The sequence below is a fragment of the Carlito syrichta genome, unplaced genomic scaffold (genome assembly GCF_000164805.1).
Source record: "Carlito syrichta isolate Samal-C Ts95f unplaced genomic scaffold, Tarsius_syrichta-2.0.1 Scaffold314112, whole genome shotgun sequence".
NCBI classification, from domain to species: domain Eukaryota; kingdom Metazoa; phylum Chordata; class Mammalia; order Primates; family Tarsiidae; genus Carlito; species Carlito syrichta.
Genome location: NW_007258208.1, coordinates 681,461 through 690,574, shown reverse-complemented (window position 1 = coordinate 690,574; position 9,114 = coordinate 681,461). Strand labels below are relative to the sequence as shown.

The following is a 9,114-nucleotide window of genomic DNA, read 5'->3' as shown; positions in this document are numbered from 1 at the left end:
GCCGGGCGTGGTAGCATGCGCCTGTAATTCCGGCTACTCAGAAGGCTGAGGCGGAAGGATCACTGGAGCCCAGCAGGTCGAGGCTGTGGTGGCCGGGAGCGGCCACTGCACTCCAGTCCAGTCTGGGCGACAGAGTGAGACTCCAACTCAAAAAAAAAAAAAAAATTTAAACTAGTTAGTACACAAAGTCATTCCAACCTGAATTCCAGCCTCTCCCCACCCCTGTGCCTCCTGCATTCTAGGCTCTAGTCAAACAGATGTATTAAACACATTTTGCATGTTTTTTGGCCTTTACTACCTTTGTTTTCTCTGCCTGGAATGTTCTTTCTCTTGTTTTTCCTACTTCCTTTCCTACTTAGCCTCACCTCATGAAAGCTTTTTTTGACCTTTATATGGTTGAGTTAGATTTCCCTTCCCTGTATATATTTTAGAAACTTTCATATATGAGTATTAATTGGGGGGGGGGGTTGGAGTCTCACTCTTGTCGCCCAGGCTGGAATGCAGTGGCACGCTCACGGCCACTGCAGCCTTGACCTGCTGGGCTTAGATGATCCTTTCACCTTGCCTTCCAAGTAGCTGGAGCTACCTACAGACACATGCCACCACACCTGGCTAGTTTTTTTTGTTGTTGTTGTTGTTTTTGGTGAGTTATTGTAGAGATGAGATCTCACCAAATTGCCCAGGCTGGTCTCGAGCCCCCTGGGCTCAGGCAGTTCTCTCACCTTGGCCTCCCAGAGTGCTGGGATTACAGGCTGAGCCACTGTGCCTGACTGAGTCATTCATTTATTTATTTTTATTTTTATTTTTTTTTGAGTTGGAGTCTCACTCTGTCCCCCAGACTGGAGTACAGTGGCCGCTCCCGGCCACCGCAGCCTCGACTTGCTGGGCTCCGGCGATCCTTTCGCCTCAGCCTTCCGAGTAGCCAGAACTACAGGCGCGCGCTACCACGCCCGGCTGATTTTTTTATTTATTGTAGAGATGAGGTCTCTCCAAGTTGCTCAAACAGTTTCTTGATTTATTGTAGAGATGAGGTCTCACCAAATTGCCCAGGCCGGTCTCGAACTCGCAGTCTCAGGCAATCCACTCACCTCAGCCCCCCAAAGGCACGAGATTACAGGCTGAGCCACCAAGCCCGGCTGAGTCATTCATTTAAAAATGAGCAGTTGGGCAATCCCCTCAGGTCCCCTCCTGCTCTGGGAGCTTTTCTGTACTCCTTAATCAATCCTGCTTTCAAAAAATTTAAAAAAAATTTTTTCAATGGGCAGTTATCTTAACTCTCTCAGCCTCTACAGCCTCATCTGGGCAATGGAGTTAAGCCCATCAGAGTTCCCTTTTCTGGTTTTCACTCACTGAATGTCCAGATGGATCTTCTCAGTTCCCTGTGAAAAACTTGCTGACTAGCTCCCACATCTGCCTAATGCTCTCAACCATGCTCATGCTCTCAGCTCCTGCCAGTGAATCCTGTAACACGACTTACCTTGTTTTTTGTGTTATTTTAAGTTTATTAAGCGGGTTGTGAAAAGTCCACACAATGGCCACAGATATCGTCACTGGATCATCTTTAGTCCTTTGCCTGTTATTCAGTCTCCACCTCACTTCTTGCCAGCACCAACATTGGCCTTTGCAGTCCCCCTGACTTTCTTCATTCTGTTCTTGTGTTCCTTTCACTGCTTCCTTGAGGTCTTTTTCTTCTCATACAGGCCATGCCTTGCAAGTCTATGTTTAGGTTCATTTTTCTTTGCATAATCCAAGGAATCATAAATTATGCCAAAGCCAATTGTCTTGCCACCACCAAAATGAGTTCAGAATTCAAATACAAAGATGATATCCAGTGTTGTCTTGTGCATTTTGGCTAGTTTTTCCCGAATTTCTGTCTTAGGTACCGTTGCCATCCCAGGTTGAAGAACATTGATGACCATTTGCTTCCACTAAAGCAGATGGTTGGTCATGGATTTCCTGGTCCAAATAGTTACTGTGTCGTTCATGATGGCGGCTGATCCTCAGGCAGTCAGGGAGGAAAAGTTCTTAATTGTTATTTTAACTAAGTAAATTGGTTAAATGTTATGTAAATTAATGAAATATGGTTACCAAAAAAAGGAGTGCTTTTGTGAAATGAAGATGAATTAATAAAAAAGCAAGTTGCTAAAAATAATTGCTGATGATTTAAATGTAGGTGAAATAATAGACTTAAAAATACAATGAAAAATTTGGAAACATTCAGCACTCTTGTCTTTCTTTTTTTTTTTTTTTTTTCTGTTGGAGTCTCACTCTGTCACTCATACTGGAGTGCAGTGGCCACTCCCGGCCACCACAGCCTCACCCTGCTGGCTCCGGCCATCCTTCTGCCTCAGCCTTCCAAGTAGCTGGTACTACAGGCGCGCGCTACCATGCCCGGCTAACTCTTGTTTTTCTTAGTGTTTTAGTTCATCCTCCACTTTGAAAAAACCAAAACTGAAACCAGAGATGATATATTTGGGGTTTGGTTTATGCAGGGGGTAAAAAAATGGTACTCCAATCAATAGACTCAAAGTCAAGGAAAAAGCCTTGGCCTTGCATTGAAAGTAAATGGGAGAATATGCATATGTTTTAGATTAAAGTAAACATGTCTAAAGTATATGTGTATATTTTCTTCATGATCTCGCCTTGAAATTGACTTTTTAAGGCTAACCTACAACTTGCTAGTTCTAGTCACATTGGATAAGTAGGTTTTTACCTCATAGTGTTTTTGATGGATTATATAAAGCAATTGATATTATTTATGCCTGGCATATTGAAAGCATTGGCTCTTCAAACACAACAATCCTTGGAGGGAAATAGGACATCTTTTTATTATCTCCACTTTATGGATGATACTTCAGGTTCAGAGTGATTTATCCAAGATCATACACCAGTCAGCAGCAGAACCAGGAAGATCCCATGCTCTGTCCATGCTCTGTCTACTGTGGCACTCAGGAAGGCCAACAGCATCGGGCCTGCAATGTAAAACTGCTGAACCTAAATCCCATCTGGCCCCATTACCTTGAATGCAAAATGTCTTCACATAAGTCAGAGTCTGCAGAGTATCATTTAAATGATTATCATGGTCTTTATTCCATTTTTTAAAAGTTCCTTCATTTCTATCTGTCTAAGTAGTATGAATTAACAGACTTTTTGAATCTTAGAAGAAATTTAAAAACTATTCTTCTGTCACCAGGTGGGTAAAGAAAAGGATAGTTATAAGTCTACTAAGAGATGATACTCCAAATGACCTTCTTCAGATGGAGGTTAACCACAGTAATAAATCCAGAAGCTTGTGTTTGGATCCAAGGTTTATTTGACGGATCAAGAAATCCTTCAGGCAACCCCCTTGGATCTCCTCCCACTGTGGGAGCTTTTCAGTTCTGTCAATAAATTCTGCTTTCAAAAAAAAGGAAAGAAATCCTTCAATATAAGCAAAGGCCTATTTTGACACAAAATTGATGTTTATAGTTATTCAAAAAATTTGCTGAAGTCAATTTGATCTTAAGCAGAAGTCATACATATCAAGAAAGCTGAAAAAGTATGAAATCAGCTTGATCTGGTAAGATTGTTCCAGTCTAGAGAACATTTTACATTTTTAAGCAAAATGGGCCAATAATTTAGTGCAGTGGTTTTCAAACTTTTTGACCACAACCCCACAAGCAGGGAGTACTTTTAAAAATTTTTTTTTTAGTTGAGATGAGATCTCACTGTGTTGCCCAGGCTGGTCTCAAACTTCTGGGTTTAAGTGATCCTCCCTCCTTGGCTTCCCAAAATGCTGGGATTACAGGTATGAGCCACAATGCTCTGATAGGAATACATTTTATTATTGCAACTCAGATATAGAAGTTATAAAACAATATTTACCTCTTGATCTGATGTACTCTGATATTTTATTATCCAAAACATTTGGTCATAATCCACTAGCTTTACTTCCCACTAATGGGTTGCACCAGGTAGTTTGGGCGGGGGGTGGGAGGGGGGGAAGACTATTCTAGAAAGGGAAAGTAAGAGATCCATTTGGAACTTAAAGAATTAAGGCAATTTGGCTGAAGTCAAGTTTGGAGCACTAGAGAATGTTTAAATTAGACGTGGTGGGCTTATCTAAGACTTTGACTACATTATATTAATCGATAACAGTGAAAAAAATCAAGAACAACCAATTTTCTAGAAAGGCATTAGCCAGGAATGTGACTTCTTTCCTCAGATATGCAGGAATATACTTTTTGAAAGACCAGATAGCACCAAGAACCTGATATTTGTATCAAAATACAGTTGCATACATTCATTTACCCATTCACCAAGCACAGTTAGAGCACCACCTTTGCTAGGGACATTGTGGACACAATGAGTAGAAATCTGTGCTCAAAAATCTTAACAACTAGTGGCTACTGTGTCAATTTTTTCATCTAATGAAAAAGGCCAAGAATCCCTGCAATGGCTTGCATACTCATAAAATTGTTACAAAGATGAAATTAGAATAGCATATATATATTATATATATAAAGATTCCTTGTAAATTATAAGGGGACATTGTTATTATTATTATTATTTTGAGTTGGAGTCTCACTCCATTACCCAGGCTGGAGTGCAGTGGCACGCTCACGGCCACCTCAGTGTCAACCTGCTGGGTTCAGGTGATCCTACCACCTCAGCCTTCCAAGTAGCTGGAACTACAGGTGTTCACTACCACAACTGGCTAACTTTTTCATTTATTGTACAGATGAGGTCTTGCCAAATTGCCTAGGCTGATCTCGAACCCGTGGGTTCAGGCAATCCTCTCACCTTGGCCTCCCAAAGTGCTGGGATTACAGACTTGAGCCACCGCGCCCAACCAGGGTACATTATTAAAAATAGGGTAGCAGTTAAGTGTTCAACAGTTTTAGAAAGATTCATCATCCTTTCTATATAAGCAACCATTTGGCAATTTGTTTTTTCTGTTTTTTTCTTTTAATCATCAATTGACAATGACTCTAGGCTGGAGCCAGATTATTTTTCTAAAGATTGTTTTCATTTGTCTGAAAACTTTAACTTTATCAGTAAAATCTTGCTGATAAAAGACTTGCAGATGAACAAATTTCATTTCCTTCTAGTCTTTGTTGCACCCCAAGTTCACTGGATAATTTAAGGTACACCATTTAATTAAAAACCTTATCTTCTCCAATAAAAAATAAGTAATAAAACCCATCCCCTGCTATCTCAGTAGATACAATTTATTGATGTACAATAAAGATTACACCCAGAAGACTTCAAATAACATGAAATACTCCTATGTTTACTCTCAAAAAATGACTTGACTGCAGACACAGAGGTCATAATCTCTATAACTTAAATATGATGCAATTCCTGAATGTTCCAGCAATATGATTATCACCATCCCGTCATGATTCTTCTTGGCCATGTCAGAACAACTCAACAGTACCAGGCTTGGTGCAGGAATTAGTAACACATAGTCAGCATCCTCTAGGAGCAAGGGGGATAGTATTAATAATTGTGATATATACTGCCATCAAGGTAGGAAACCATTGATTTTGTTTGGAGAGTTGGGGTACTGTGTCAGCAAAAAATTAGCAAAACAAAACCCTTGCTTTCAGGGAGTGTAGAATATACATGAGATGGCATTTGAATGCACCAACAAAGTATGGTAAATGCAGATGAATACTGTGTGTTACAGGAGCATAGAGGAGATTACCACAGGTCCAGAAAGGGTCTCTGAGGGTGACAAGAACCATGTTCTGAAGGATTGATAGAAGTTGCCTGGTGAAAAAGTTGGAGGAAAAACATTTGAGACAGAGTAATGTACACAAAAGTAAAGAGTCAAGAAGCAGTCGTTTAGGATTTAAGATGGATGGTCGCTGGGGGTACATGGAGAGGAGATGAGCTACAAGAGCAATTCATAATAAGCTGAAGGGTTTAGACCGGAATCAGGGACGTGCGTGGCATGATCAGATTTACATTCTAAGGTCACTCTAGTGGCAGGTGGACATAAGTTAGAAAAAGGCAAGCCTTTGGACAGGTTAGGAGGCGGTTCATTCATGTTAGTTAAGTGCAGACTCTGTGTGGTAGGGAATACTGTGGTCACCAAAGTTATACATAGTCACATCTTCATGGAGTTCCAACTAGTGGGGGAAATAAAAGTGAAACAGATTATCAGAAAGATGAACACATAATTACAAAAGTAAGAATTCAGAGTAATCTCTAAGAGAATGTGAGGGCATAACTATAGAGTGTCTCTACTGCTACTGGCTGCCCAGCCTTACTTCTTCCTTTTCGTAAGTCTCCTCGAGGAAATCCCACCTCCCCCACTTTAGCCACATTGTCTCTTCCTCCCAAAAGGTGGGCATATAACTAAGGTGGCCACCTGGAGTGATCCTGGTTCCAGTGACAGATTCCAGGATGGCAGGAAAAATAATTTTTTTTTAATTTGGCTTTTTTTTTTAAGAGCTGAGAATTTTTTTCCCAGAAGATGCCCACCCTTTCCACAATTTGTTGGCTAATTCTGGGTCACATCTCATGGAGCTCTTAATCTGGTGAGAGAAATCAGCTAAAAACCCCTAAGCCTATACCAATGCCAAGGGGAATAAGATGCTCTGATTGTTTTAGTCCAGGAGTTCCTGATCCCTGGGCCAGGTACTGGTACTGGTCAATGGCCTATTAGGAATTGGGCTGCACAGCAGGAGGTGAGCAGCGGATAAGGAGCGAAGCTTCATCTGTATTTACAGCTGCTTCTCACCATCACTCGCATTACCAGCTGAGCTCCGTTTTCTGTCAGATCAGCAGCGGCATTAGATTTTCATAGGAGCGTGAATCCTATTGTGAACTGCACATGCAAGGGATCTAGGTTGCACACTCCTTATGAGAGTATAATGCCTGAGCATCCCACCTCCCTCCCACTCCTCTTCCAGAAAAATTGTCTTCTTTAAAACCTGTCCCTGATGCCAAAACTTTGGAGATGCTGTTTAGTCTACTCATGATTTACTCCAGACATGTGGGTTAGCCACCGGTGCAAAATGGGGCTCTGCAAGCCTGAGCAAAGGGAGAAATGACTTCTGGGCAGGATCCAAATATGAAGGGGTACGGACAGTGATTGAAGGAGGCCATTCAAGATAGAAATGGCTGCCTGACCCAGCATGGTGGCTCACACATGTTACCCCAGCATTCTGAGGGGCCCAGGTGGGAGGATTGCTTGAGCTCAGGAGTTTGAGACCAGCCTAGGCAGCATAGAGCAAGACCTCGTTTCTACAAAAAAATAAAAACGTTAGTCAGGCATGGTGGCATGAGCCTATAGGCCCAGCTACTCGGGAAGCTGAGGAGCAAGGATCACCTGAGCCCAGGAAGTTAAGACTGTAGGAAGCCATGATGGTACCACTGCGCTCCAGCCTGGGTGACAGTGAGGCCCCGACTCAGAAAGGAAGAGAGGGAGGGAGAGAAGAAAGAAAAGAAAGAAAGAAAGAAAAGAGGGAGGAAGAGGAGGAGAGAGAGAAGGGTGGGTGGGCTGCCTGCATGGGTAGTTCTTTCTGTTTTGATCAAATGCCCAGCTTCCACTCTAGGGCACCAAAGAAAACAACTTGGTGGAAAAGATTTCAAAAGTTCAATTTTAATGTGTTTACCTCATTCTTGAAATTCCTTCTTTGTTATTGTATGCACTTCTAGTTCTCTTAACTTTTTTCTGTTAGTCAACGGACTGCTTATGTGCGGGTGCCACCTAGTGATGATAATTGGCCCTGCCTGCTCTTTAGACATAAGAAGCACTTTGTATCCACTGTGCAAGAAAGGGAGGCAGGTGGAGTGGATCGGGCACTGAGATCTTGGTATGGATGCTCTAATGAGCCCAGGCCGGCTCCCTGGGCTTAGCATAAGGATGTAGATCTGGTCGACACACGGCAGATGTTAGGGCATTTTTCCATTTCTAGACTCTTCTTCTGCCACTCCTCAAGCCTCAGTATCCTTCTATGAAAAAAAAAAACCAACAAAAACAATGAAAGTTTTATTTCCCCCTTGACAGGCTGATGAGCCTTAAAAATAGCAGAGAACAATGGCAGGTGGGCCTGGGAAGATCTTGAGGGCAGACCTTTCTGCCCCTGGTGCCCCTTCTGCTGGGATCATCGTCTTCCTCTTGCTGCCATCCAGTCAGTTTTGCCCTTCCTCCTCCGTGGCTCACCTGTGCTCGGTGTGTAATTCTTTCCAAGGCATCCTCTGCAGCCCCTGTTCTTAGCTGGGACTTTACTGCATCCTCCACTTTATCATGGAATATGCCTACACCATTTTAACTACAGACCTAACTTTCTTATGAGGGAAGAGTATTACACAAATATGTGTGCTGCGCTCTTGAGCAGAGGCTGCTGTTTCCCTGCCCTCTCTGACAGGATGATATGCTCTTAGCCATTGCTTCAACCTCTTTTTCAAGAAACCTTTCTTTTCCTTCAGACTCACAGGATCAGCCTATAACATCGTTGCTGCCTTCTTAGAATAAGTTTTAAAACAGAGAAAATAGTGTACACACATGATACAACTACAAATGTTTGTAAAGGTATGAAATGAAAAGCAACAATCTATGCCTCTCTTCCCCATGCTGCCCTCCGGTTCCTTCCCTTACTTCCTATTCCAAAAGGTGACCACTGTTAGTACTTGAGTATCTGTGATGGTTAATTTTGTGTGTCAGTTGGGCTAGGCTGTGGGGCCGGGCTTGGTCAAACACCAGCCTAGATGTCGCCTTGCAGTGGTTTTTTTAGATGTGATAAATATTTACTACCAGTAGACTTGGAGTAAAATAGATTTACCTTCCATAACATGTGTGGGCCTCATCCAATCAATGGAAGGCCATAAGAGTAAAGATAGTTTTTTTGTTTTATGGGTTTTGTTTGTTTGTTTTTGTTTTTTTAGGAACAAGGTCTTGCTATATTCCCCAGGCTGGTCTCAAACTCCTGGGGTCAAGCAGTCCTCTAGCCTTAGCTTCCCAAAGTGCTGGGAATACAAGTGTGAGCCACCACACCCGGCCTCTATTGGTTCCTTTTCTCTACACAGTATCTGTGATGGAGATGAACCACCATCTCCCATAATTTATTCTTCACTCTCGTAGTTCTTTCTCTTGTGGTTCAATATGGTCATTCAACCAGG

The 9,114-nt window shown here is 42.3% G+C and overlaps 1 pseudogene; it reads right to left on the bottom strand.

Annotated features, from left to right (window-relative positions):
• Nucleotides 1–1,592: 1,592 nt before the first annotated feature.
• LOC110596783 lies at nucleotides 1,593–2,100 on the bottom strand (annotated as a pseudogene).
• Nucleotides 2,101–9,114: the final 7,014 nt, after the last annotated feature.